Raw genomic sequence first — 13,698 nt, forward strand, 5'->3', positions numbered from 1 at the left:
TTAGAGGACATCCTGTTGTTGCCCCATGTCATGGAGAGTCCATAGTTTTCGACGTGTAGGGTCAGCCTATAGTCCAGCAGTTCACAGATGGGGTAGATGTTGGGGTGGGCCAATTCAAATCCTTAGATCTGGGCCTGAGAGGTATCTGAGCTAGACAGTCCACCAGCTCTCCAGCACCTGCATCATTGGAGCAAGTTCTGCCCCAGCTGACCCACCCAATGTAGCAGCCAGTGAGGGAAAAACCCAGCTTTCCTACTCTTACACCTTTGGGGCTTGTTCATCCTAGCTTACACCATCAGGATCACACACATTCTTATCTCTTGGTTAATTTGAATAGCTTTTTCTTGACCTTAAAAATTCCCTCCACATCATGTCCTCAAACACTTTAACAGAGTTTCTTGATTGTGGAATTTTTCTCTATCATTCATTAGTCTCTCAAATTGCTGCAACAGATAATTGTGACATGCATTTAATGCAATTTATACACATAATTCTCCATTTCATCTACACATTGACAACTCCCAAGATTATGTTTTAATGTCTAGATATTGAACAGAGGCGTTATAATTTGCATATTTCTAGCCATTGTATCCCCACTGTTCTACTCCATTGTACTCTTTGGTATTTCCCGACTGACCAGGATACTTGGAGCTGTTTAGGACTAAAAGCATTACCCGGAGTATGACTTCCTTCAGTCATCCTGTGCATCTGATGAGTAAAAAGAATTCATTCTGCTTCTTAAATATCTTTCTGGTCCAAACACATTTGATGACCTCCACTTGTTTATAGCCTCACCCATTCTGTTGTTATCTTGATCTGGAATTCTGTCATAGCTTCTCATTGCAACTGTAACATCTTCTCCCCAGATTCATTTCCATCAAGTCTTAACAAGCAGGCAAGCCCTATGGTCAACCCTCTTGACAACATGACTAAGTTGTGGTGAATTTTCAAATGGAGTAGAACTAAATACTAGATATAAGTAACATAGGATATAGAGATAAATGATAGCAATTAAAGCATTCCAAATTTGTTCTACTAGATAGCAACTAATTAAATCCATGTACTGTATTTGGAGAGTTACTGAGGGAGGGGTTTTCTATGCCATGAAGCAATGTTCAGTGAAACTAATTCCCTGGTATAAATTTTCAATAAAGCTGATGAAAGTGCTATATGCTAATTAGTCTTAAAATGGAAAGCACATTTTTAAACTTAATTAACACTATGTTGTTTTCTGTGCACTGTTGACAAAGACCAAGTTGTACAGGGAACTTCTATTATGAATGCTACACTTACTATACAAGCTAAGTGTGGCCTTTCACATTGTGAATCCATATTTTCCCCTGAAAGAGTCTCATGAAGATTAAATTTTATTCAAAGAAAGAAATATCATTAGTGAAGAATTAGAATGGTTAGGCTCAGAAGAAAAGTGGTAGGTATTCTTTTAATTCCATAAATCTTTCTATAATGTTATGATTGTAGGGCATCTTGGTGACAAGGTATGTACCTGTTGGTATCTTATATAAAGATAGAGGTCTTCTATAAGATTACTACTCACATTACCACAGAATGTTTCTGTTCTGTTTGACTTTGTTTGCTCTGGGCATCTCTGTCATGTGCTGACACTTCCACTTTCATTCCCATTCCTGATTTTTAAACTAGGTCATCAGGATGTAGCAAGATTGGGGTATAAAACAGTAATGCTGCCTAAGGAGAAAGACAGGGTACACCTCTCTTCTGTGTCTCTTTGACCTACCTGCATCTTCCACGAAACAGCTTCCTTTGGTTGGGTAGGTAGGACTGCAAGCATAAAGGATCTATGAAAGACAAGGGTATGAATCTTGCCTTTCGCTAACTAGCTAGAATATGGGCTGCTACACAGTCTAGATCAGCTATTGTGTTTTCAGCTCGCGTGAACTTTTGTTTGTTCTACCATTTCTTAGCTTTTAGAGTAGCTGCTGCTTATGCTGCTGCTTATTTGAAGTTTCATGTCTTTAAAACTGTAACTAGAATTAAGGCTATGAGGAAAAATCATACTCCTTCTACTCAGTTCACAGGAATCTCATCCTTTTGTAGCACATCCTTTTGTTTCATAATTATGTATTGTGCATTTGCATGTGTATATAGCTTGATGCACCTTCACATGTGAACCAATCTATACACACATATAACAGTCTGTGGGAGTCAGTACTTTCCTTTGACCATGTAGGTCCCTAGGATAGGACTCAGATAATCAGGCTTGGATGCAAGTATTGTTATCCACTGAAACATCTCATATGCCCTTCTAGCTCATCAATCCTACACATGGAATGTTCTCAGCCAAGTATCCCCAATCAACAAAAGGGGCTTCTTTTCATTGTTTACAATTTTCAGTTATTAAAAGTGGTATAATGACAACCCCTCCCAAATCTCTTTCATTTTGTTCTAGAAATTTGATCTTGTTAACTTTTGACAGGCTGCAAATTGCTTGATTCAGGTTCTCCCATTCCTTATTAGTTGGATTGACATAAGAGCTAATACCAGATTGTGTACTTGTTGCTAATATGGGCACATAGATGCTAAGGCTTAATGTGTACCTTCTCTGTTAAACTCTCAATAACCCAGCCACTTAACCATTTTATAAGCTAAGCAGCTCAATACTTCCTTTCTTTATGCACTTTACTAACTACACAAAGGCATAAATTCAATATGGATAATGGCTCTTTGGAAGGTGAAAATATCTCAAAATAATTATCGTGATATGCTTAGATGCATGGAAGGAGGCATTAGCCATCTGTGATTGACTTCTGTCATATTGTTTGAAGTGTGTTTCCTTGCCACTGCTTCAGATCCCTAAGAGTGAGTAGGTTAGCATATTCTACTCTGAAAACCTCCTTTGGTCAATTTTTAATGATGAGGCAGGCAAGTATTTTGTTTCCTTGAGTAACACGGAAAAAAATCCAATTTCCATAATCTTAATTTGTTTGTTATCTAAAACACTGAAATATGTCTATGTTTCTGCATGGTTTCTTACATAGATTAAAGTAAAGGCAGTCACAAAGTATAGATTGTCATGGAATGAACAAATAGAGCCGTTAATGCTGGGTAAGAACTCTTGGCAGCTTTTCCCTGAAAGCTGTGGAGAGCCTGCTGCGTAGACCCCTAAGGCATTCTGACAGCGAAAAAGCATGCTGGTAAATAATGTTTTAAAACATTTAATTAATAACTAAGGCTAGAGTTTGGATCTCTTCTTCCACAGACAAGAGAAGATTGTTTGTTTTTTTCTTCTTCTTTAGTTACTCTCCCAAGAGGTATCACACACAAAAATTTTTGGAAATGCTAATTATTGTTTTTGACTGTATAAACTTTGTAAACTTCACAAAATTGTGGGGAAAGAAAATGGTAGGCATCCAATGATATTGCTCATAATAAAAATAACAATACAATAATGTTGTGGGGAAAGACAATTAGAGTGTTTAAAAGCATAGGGTCAAGGGTCATATACATGTGAGATTGTAGCTTATGGAATGCTCTAGAACCTCTGTTCAGGCAGGTAAGAAAACCTGTATGATATTCTTAGAGTAAATTAAAAAATATATGTAAATTACTTAGTGTGGCAAATATTAAACACTGGATCTATCTTAGCTATTAGTTATTTACTGTGGAATCTTCCCGTCTTGAAGAAGGCTGGGAGAATATGTTGTGTGTTCCTACAAGAAATGCTTTATGCTGAGAGCCATTAGCCAGATTAACCCTAGGTAAGGAAGGTTAGAGAGCCTTTGAGAGTCGAAGAATGTAGAACTGAAAAAGACTCTTATGTCTTAGTTAGGGTTTTACTTTAGTAGTTCTGTTATTTTGTTAATCACAGTTGATTCTTCAGCCCCAGCTAACCAGAACCACAGAATCTTCACACTCAAACTAGCAATGGCCCTGAAAAAGTCTTTAATCTTCCTTCTGAAATTTCACAAGCCAGGCCTCCATTTTCTGCACTGTTCTCAACATTATCTTCCAAGCTCCTACACAACATCTGACAGAGCTCTTAACACCTAATGGATCTTCTAGCCCAAATTTCTAAAGTCCTTCCACAGTCCTCCCCAAAACATGGTCAGGTTGTCACAGGAATACCCCACTTCTGGTACCAATTTGTCTCTATATAGTAAAGGAATTTATTGATGACTTACAGTCTGCAGTCCAATTCCAAACAATGGTTCAATAGTAGCTGGGAATGGAAGTCCAAGGATCTAACAGTTACTCAGTCCCACATGGCAAGCAGGTGAGGGAGCAAGAGTGAGACTCCCTTCTGCCAATGTCTGTATATTGTCTCCAGCAGAAGGTGTAGCCCAGATTAAAGGTGCATTCCACCACACCTTTAATCCCAGATGACCTTGAACTCGGAGATTTAATCTTCTGGAATCCATAGCCACTATGCCTCAAGATCTCCATACCAAGATCCAGATCAGAAACTTCTATCTCCCAGACTCCAGATAAGGGTCATTGGTGAGTCTTCCAATTCTGGATTGTAGTTTATTCCAAATATAGTCAAGTTGACAACCAGGAATAGCCACTACACTCTTAGTTCCTGTTCTCCTTCACAGTTTCCTCACTGTTGTCTTGGGGATTGAAAGGAATAGTGGGAGAGCTCTATGGCATCTATCCCAAAGCAGAAAAGTGGTCACCTATAGGAAGTCTTGCTGGTACCAAAACTATGCCTATGAAATCTACTGTGGAGGATGCTCCCTGTTTTTTTGTTTTTGGTTTTTTTTGGGGGGGAGGTGTTTGCTTTTGGGGTTTTTTTTTTTTTTGATAATTTGTTTCTGGATAGGTTAGTATATACTTGGAAATCCCATCACCTTCATCAAGGAATATCTTCCTGACCACTCTAGCCTTGGTGGAATCTTTAAGCACTCCTGCAGTACATTGTGCTTCTGTCTCAGCTTCTTCATGCACTGAAATAATTACTGTTTTCTTGCTTAGTTTTCCTCCCCAGTCCATGTGCTCTGAAAAGACATCCACTGTATTCCAGGGGTCAAGAATGATGCTAGGAACATCATAGGTATTTAATAATCTCCATAGGCACTTTATCATGAGCAAGTGAATGGTCTATGTGTGTAAGTCACTCTCTCTTGGAATGCTAGACTTCTTCAAAAGGTTGAATATTCTCCTCCAGTATACCTAAAAACTCCAGTGGAAAGTTGTTCACAATAGTAATAGTGAGAGAAATAAATAGTCGCTATCCACCCCTGCTTCTTCTTCTCGTGTATTCACACTAAATCTTGATATTTTTTTTTTTTCAGGAAAAAAAGGAAAATACAGAAACATGAGTCTTGTTCACATAACCTGTTTAACTTATAAATTTTTTTAATTGTGTTGTATACTAGAAAAAGCACCTTGAGTATAAGATGATATGGTGAGAAAGGACGTAGAACGTTCAGACAGATAACAAACTTGAGGTACAGCCTGCAAGTGGCTTTGTACTCTGCAGGGCACTTCCACACTACTGTTCTATCATGACCAACATCTGAACACATATGACATCTGATTTCCCCCTTAGGTGTCCATTGTTACTGCAGTGTGTTTTGATAAATGATTTCTAGGTCCAAGGATTCTTTAACTGTAAGGCCTTTTGGACTCATTGGTCTTTTGCTATTGTCTAACCACCAGCAACAAGTTTTGTTTTGTGTTTGTTATCGTAATTTTAGGTTCAGTTACATATACATGTCTTTGCTATCTTCCTAATGATCAGTCTTCAAAATCACATTCTCTTCCTCTTTAATCTTTCACTGACTTGGCACGAGCCAAGCTGCCTGATACCAGCTAGGTTTTTCACCCTACTTCAATAGCCTTGCATTGTGATTGGAAGGCTAATTTGCTTAGGACTTGTACAATCGGGAGCTTTTTCTCAAAACAGAAGCAGCAAGCTGCTTCACACCAACGTATACTTGGCCTCTCTCCTGTCAATCCATATGTAGCAGATGCAGATAGAATCTGTTGGTTGGCAGAAGAAGTTTTGTGCACATGGCTCCTATTTTAAGCCTCTGCTGGTTTCCATGCGCAGAGAACGTGGAGAATGTGGCTTGGTACTGATGGGCATTGAATCTCTCAGAGAGACAGAGGAAGAGAGAGAGAGAGAGAGAGAGAGAGAGAGAGAGAGAGAGAGAGAGAGAGAGAGAAAGCTAGACTAAAAAAAATCCATGCAAGCAGACTAAATATGGGCTTCTTGCTGCCAGTGTGTGGATGTGTATGTGCATGCACATGTGTATTATGCATATTGACCAGAAAAGCATGAATAATTCAATCCTCTCAAACCTAGCCACTAAGGTCTCAGCACTCTGAATAGAATTGCAATGACTCATATAAATCATATGAGTCTTGAAAGGTCCAATATTTTTATTGGCAGGTTTTCTTCTTGCTCTCCACCTTTGAAATAGTATTATTACAGATGCACAGATACATGAATTAATGGCTCTTTGATTTTAAATAATTGATGTAAAAGGCCATCAGGGCAGATTGTTATGATATGTCATTTTGTAGGGAATAAAGACCAAACGATAATTTCGAAAACATGTTGTGTCCTGTCATTAATGATAAAAGTGCATTAATTGATTTGGCTGTCATCAAAACAACAGATTAGTTAGGTATAGGACACCAGATTACTATGCAGAGAGAAACAAATGATTATCTGATATTTTTTTAGTTTTAATAATTCCTTACTATGAGGTGTTGTTGTGACTCCACCTTTCAAAATACTCTTATAATACATATCTCAAATTTCTGGAAGAAAAAAGTTATTATTCCAAGAGGTTTTTTCATAATCTTCCCTTATATCTGAGCCTATACTTCATTTTTCTTTAGTCATTAGTCCATGCTTCTCTATTCAAATAGTATTCGCCCTGTATAATTTTACCCCCTGGTAGTCTATAATACTCGCATATATTCACAAGAACAACAGTAATTTTGACTTTTTATGGAATAAAAATATGTAGAAGAATATCTTTGGACAAAGGGCTCAAGAAGAGATAAATGCAATTAAGAAGTTCTTACCATTATATTATTCTTCACACAGAATACTTTAGTACACTCCAAACCTGCTATAAACCATGCCAATAATCACAGACCATGTCTTTTCCTGTTTATGAATACTTTTAAAAATTGTTTTACTTGTGTGTAGGTGTTTGTATCTCTCTCTGTGTATACACACATGAGTGCAGTTGTCCACTGGGACCTGGGGAGGACAACAGATAGGCTGAAGCTGAAGTTTAAAAGCCTTTGTGAGTTTGTCCCATGTGGTTGTTAGGAAACAGGCTCTGGTTCTTTGCAGGAATAGTATGCAGACTTAACTGCTGAGCCATCCCTCTGTTGAGTGCCTCCGACTTTGATTTGCAATGTGTAGCTCAATTTAGAAAGTTCTTGTCCAATACCTGTCACTTGGGCATCTATCTGTCAATCTCCAGTCCCTCCCTAAGCTGCCTGGTGTCCAGATGGTTTTCATCATCTAGGATGTAAAACAAAATTTCTTAAACTCTGAGTGGCTTATAAATCAGATACACACACCTGGACCAGGATCTTTTAATAAAACAGGCAATACCAGCCAATACATCACAGAAACGAAGGAAAAGGGTTAGAATTGTGAATTGCTTTGGTTATAGTTGTGTATCTATGTTACTAAGCTAAGATTTGAAAGTTTTTATTATTAAAGACTCTTAACAAAATGTTTAAAAGATAATCATTTTGCTTATATCCACAAATCAATATGGTTAATCTACTAATAATCATTTAATTAAATTAATTAATTTATTTAATAATTTAAGTTATTTATTATTAATTTATTTATTAATCTATTAATCATTCTTTTTTAAAATTTTTAATATTTTTATTGCATATTTTCCTCAATTACATTTCCAATGCTATCCCAAAAGTCCCCCATACCGCCCCCCACTTCCCTACCCACCCATTCCCATTCTTTTGGCCCTGGCATTCCCCTATATTGGGGCATATAAAGTTTGCAAGTCCAATGGGCCTCTCTTTCCAGTGATGGCCGACTAGGCCATCTTTCGATACATATGCCTCTAGAGACAAGAGCTCCGGGGTACTGGTTAGTTCATCATGTTGTTCCAACTATAGGGTTGCAGATCCCCTTAGCTCCTTGGGTACTTTCTCTAGCTTCTCCATTGGGAGCCCTGTGATACATCCAATAGCTGACTGTGAGTATCCACTCCTGTGTTTGCTAGGCCCCGGCATAGTCTCACAAGAGACAGCTATATTTGGGTCCTTTCAGCAAAATCTTGCTAGTGTACAATGGTGTCAGCATTTGGAATCTGATTATGGAATGGATCTCTGGATATGGCAGTCTCTAGATGGTCCATCCTTTCATCACAGCTTGAAACTTTGTCTCTGTAACTCCTTCCATGGGTGTTTTGTTCCCAATTCTAAGAAGGGGCAACAGAAGGTACTCTGCCCAACTCATTCTATGAAGCCACAATTACTCTGATACCTAAACCACAAAAAGACCCAACAAAGATAGAAAACTTCAGACCAATATCCCTTATGAATATTGATGCAAAAATCCTCAATAAAGTTCTTGCTAACCGAATCCAAGAACACATCAAAACAATCATCCATCCTGACCAAGTAGGTTTCATCCCAGGGATGCAGGGATGGTTCAATATACGGAAATCCATCAACGTAATCCAGTATATAAACAAACTCAAAGACAAAAATCACATGGTCATCTCGTTAGATGCGGAAAAAGCATTTGACAAGATCCAACACCCATTCATGATAAAAGTCTTGGAAAGATCAGGAATTCAAGGCCCATACCTAAACATGATAAAAGCAATCTACAGCAAACCAGTAGCCAACATCAAAGTAAATGGTGAGAAGCTTGAAGCAATCCCTCTAAAATCAGGGACTAGACAAGGCTGTCCACTTTCTCCATACCTATTCAACATTGTACTTCAAGTCCTAGCCAGAGCAATTCGACAACAAAAGGAGATCAAAGGGATACAAATTGGAAAAGATGAAGTCAAAATATCACTTTTTGCAGATGATATGATAGTATATATAAGTGACCCTAAAAATTCCACCAGAGAACTCCTAAGCCTGATAAACAGCTTCGGTGAAGAAGCTGGATATAAAATTAACTCAAACAAATCAATGGCCTTTCTCTACACAAAGAATAAACAGGCTGAGAAAGAAATTAGGGAAACAACACCCTTCTCAATAGTCACAAATAATATAAACTATCTTGGCGTGACTCTAACTAAGGAAGTGAAAGATCTGTATAATAAAAACTTCAAGTCTCTGAAGAAAGAAATTATAGAAGATCTCAGAAGATGGAAAGATCTCCCATGCTTATGGATTGGCAGGATCAACATTGTAAAAATGGCTATCTTGCCAAAAGCAATCTACAGATTCAATGCAATCCCCATCAAAATTCCAACTCAATTCTTCAACGAATTAGAAAGTGCAATCTGCAAATTCATCTGGAATAACAAAAAACCTAGGATAGCAAAAACTCTTCTCAAGGATAAAAGAACCTCTGGTGGAATGACCATGCCTGACCTAAAGCTTTACTACAGAGCAATTGTGATAAAAACTGCGTGGTACTGGTATAGTGACAGACAAATAGACCAATGGAATAGAATTGAAGACCCGAAATGAACCCACACACCTATGGTCACTTGATCTTCGACAAGGGAGCTAAAAACATCCAGTGGAAGAAAGACAGCATTTTCAACAAATGGTGCTGGCACAACTGGTTGTTAACATGTAGAAGAATGCGAATCGATCCATTCCTATCTCCTTGTACTAAGGTTAAATCTAAGTGGATCAAGGAACTTCACATAAAACCAGAGACACTGAAACTTATAGAGGAGAAAGTGGGGAAAAGCCTTGAAGATATGGGCACAGGAGAAAAATTCTTGAATAGAACAGCAATGGCTTGTGCTGTAAGATCGAGAATTGACAAGTGGGACCTCATGAACCTGCAAAGCTTCTTCAAGGCAAAAGACACTATCAATAAGACAAAAAAAACACCAACAGATTCGGAAAGGATCTTTACCTATCCTAAATCAGATAAGGGACTAATATCCAATATATATAAAGAACTCAAGTAGGTGGACTCCAGAAAGTCAAATAACCCCATTAAAAAATGGGGCTCAGAACTGAACAAAGAATTCTCACCTGAGGAATACCTAATGGCAGAGAAGCACCTGAAAAAATGTTCAACATCCTTAATCATCAGAGAAATGCAAATCAAAACAACCCTGAGATTCCACCTCACACCAGTCAGAATGGCTAAGATCAAAAATTCAGGTGACAGCAGATGCTGGTGAGGATGTGGAGAAAGAGGAACACTCCTCCATTGTTGGTGGGATTGCAAGCTTGTACAACCACTCTGGAAATCAGTCTGGCGGTTCCTCAGAAAATTAGACATAGTACTACCGGAGGATCCAGCAATACCTCTCCTGGGCATATATCCAGAAGATGTCCCAACTGGTAAGAAGGACACATGCTCCACTATGTTCATAGCAGCCTTATTTATAATAGCCAGAAGCTGGAAAGAACCCAGATGTCCCTCAACAGAGGAACGGATACAGAAATTATGGTACATTTACACAATGGAGTACTACTCAGCTATTAAAAAGAATGAATTTATGAAATTCCTAGCCAAATGGATGGACCTGGAGGGCATCATCTTGAGTGAAGTAACACAATCACAAAAGAACTCACACAATATGTATTCACTGATAAGTGGATATTAGCCCAAAACTTAGGATACCCAAGATATAAGATACAATTTGCTAAACGCATGAAACTCAAGAAGAATGAAGACCAAAATGTGGACAATATGCTCCTTCTATTAATCATTCTAAATAATCATTAATTATCCAGTTTGACTTTCCTAGCAAAGTAGGCAGGTAAAGCAAAATTCTATTACTTCTCTGGGATTTATGAACCAAGAACAAAGACTAGAGGTTCAAAATTCTAATCATATCACCTCCTATTTTTGTTGGGGGTAGTGGGGTGGCAGGTATACTTTTCAATTCATGAATTTCAATACTTACTGCTACCTAGATGACATGTTAAAGTAAACTACAGTCAACCCCCATATACTTATAGGTCCAGACCCACATTTAAAGATGAGTGATTCAAGATAAAATTAAAATCACAGATGCTTGGGTTCTACCTTGGTAATTAAACAGGTGTTTTCTTAAGTGACAATAACCAGAATCCAGCTCTCTACCATCTATCTCAAGTACTTCCTCTGACCAAAGTTTTGCTTTCTCAGCAGCATGATTCACCTTGCTCTGGACTTTGGCTTTGAAACTAATGTTCTGTCTGAGATCCATCATTAAACATTATGTCACACATGCTCCTGTGGCCTGACCCTTAGCCTTTGCTTTTGGACAGAACTTTTTATTTAATTTTGGTTCCTGTGAACTTCCTACCATTGCATCCAACCACCTAAATGAGTTGCCTCTGTTCGGTGTAGCTGTCCAACAAGAGGAAAGATGCAGGGAAGTTGTTATTTTTTCATCATGAAGTTAGCAATAGACCCTGCTTTTCCTCCTCTCATTACATGAACACAGGTAGACATTTTGGGGAAAAAACACATAAAAAAGATTGTGTGCAAGAATAGAATAAAGGATAGTAATAACCTATGAGTTTATAAACATTTCTTTCTTAAGGTGGACTCATCTTCTCTATGTTGTTCCTTCTCAATTTGCTCCCAAAATAATTTAAAAAAAAACACTTTTCTTAAACCAGGTTTCAGGAGTAGTGGCTATAGCGCTAAGAGTGAGAAATAGATTGATTTATATACATATAAAACTTTCTAGAAAAATAATCACTAAGGTGGTCAAGAGAGCTGAGTGGAGAGCCGGAATTAGTGCCCTGTTTTGCTGCTGTCATCTAGTTCTGTCCTAGACTCACTGCCACACACTAGAATCAAAGGCTCTCTCTGTTCCCTAGCAGGTGATTCTGTGTCTCTTGTCCTCTCACTCAAGTTGTTCTCCTGGGAAATAAATCTGGTGGCAAGAGAAGAGTTAGGAAGACATAAGGTTGACTTCTGGGCACTTTGGTTCTCCTCAGGACCCATGACCAACCCTGCCTATAAGAGAAGATGTAGGGATGCAGAAAGTCTCTTAGGAATCTGTGGTCAAAAAGCATGGGTATTGAGTATCAAGGCAATTGCCTGTTTCTATGGTCTGAAGAGTGACCCCTTTTTCCAACTCATAATAAAAAAAATATTATGAGGGCTTTATTTTGAACCAAGACGGTCATATTTTCATTTTCTGATATCCGAATTAGGATAGTGTTGCCTGGACTCTAATAGAGTAAGCCAGTGTGGTACAAGCGATCTAAAATTATCTGTTTCCTGAATACTTCTCTTTGCCTATGCATCATTTTAAAATGAGAGTCTATGTTACTTTCCTTAATCTCACTCAACTGTCTCATTCATATTGTTGCTAAGATGGTTGCATTACTACGCAGCTGGGACAGTCAGTCTGACTTCAGGGACAAGACCTCCCTGAAAACAAGAGCTGCCACAGGTTCTGCGAAGTTAGAAAGAATGATACTGAGATTGCTCAGTCCTAACTTCTGTGAATAAAATCTCCACCCCACACAAGTAGAAACAAGCAAACAGCTACAAAAGCCACCTGAATAGAATAATAACCCTGAGGCTTTCCTAGTTAAACTGGACTCTAAGATGTACATGAATCTTTATACTGGTGCTCCAAATGGGAGAAATTTAAAATTTGAAAAATTTCAAAAGTGGTTACCACTATGATGAGATTCTCTATGGGAAACTTGGTTTTCTGGCCAGTCTTCAAAGCTCCTCAGTCACACAAAAATTATTGTGCATCTTTCACATCAAATTCCAGGGTGAAATGCATTATGCTGATAATGCTAGTCATTGATAGCACAAAGCAATTACGTGGCTATGAATCTGAGGTCAGGCTACACGGTGACTTTCATATGGGACATAAGAACCTGACTCAAAAACTCTACACCAAGAATGAAAGCAAAACAGCAACAATCAAACTAAAGCAAAAACAAACTGTTAAAGGGAATATCCAGGGGAGCTTGGAGCAGTGAGCTGAACACAATCGAAATACATTGCATGCATATATAAACTTTTCCAAGTTTCTATCATATGTCTGTCTGTTTGTCTATTCATATATCTATCATCTATTGATGTTTCTAACGTCTGTCTATCTATCATCTATCATGTATCGATGTTTCTATCATCTACTTATTTTTGCATGTTTCCATTCTTCTTATTTTATTTTATTAGATATTTTCTTTATTTACATTTCAAATGCTATCCCGAAAGTTCCCTATACCCTTCCCCTGCCCTGTTCCCCTACCCACTCACTCCCATTTCTTAGCCCTGGCATTCCGTTTCCGTTTCCATTCTTATCTAGCCAGATGCTATGCAATAAAGAACAAAGCATTTTCTGTTCCCCGAAAACTTAGTTCAAATGGGCTTATCAATTATCTTGATAGAAAAACAACCTGCATGGGAAGTCTAGAGATTTCAGAAATGTTTAAAGATTTGTCAAACATAGGATCCCAGGCTCTGAGAGTGTAGCACATGTAATTCATAAGTTTTATATGTCTTTTACAGTGTCAAAATGTCAAACTGAAAACAATAGTAAACTAGAAATCAATACATGAGCTCCAAATTTTCAAAAATTACACGGAATGATTATTTCC

The sequence above is a fragment of the Mus caroli genome, unplaced genomic scaffold (genome assembly GCF_978045245.1).
Source record: "Mus caroli unplaced genomic scaffold, Mus_caroli_1 scaffold_3, whole genome shotgun sequence".
In the NCBI taxonomy this organism is placed as follows: domain Eukaryota; kingdom Metazoa; phylum Chordata; class Mammalia; order Rodentia; family Muridae; genus Mus; species Mus caroli.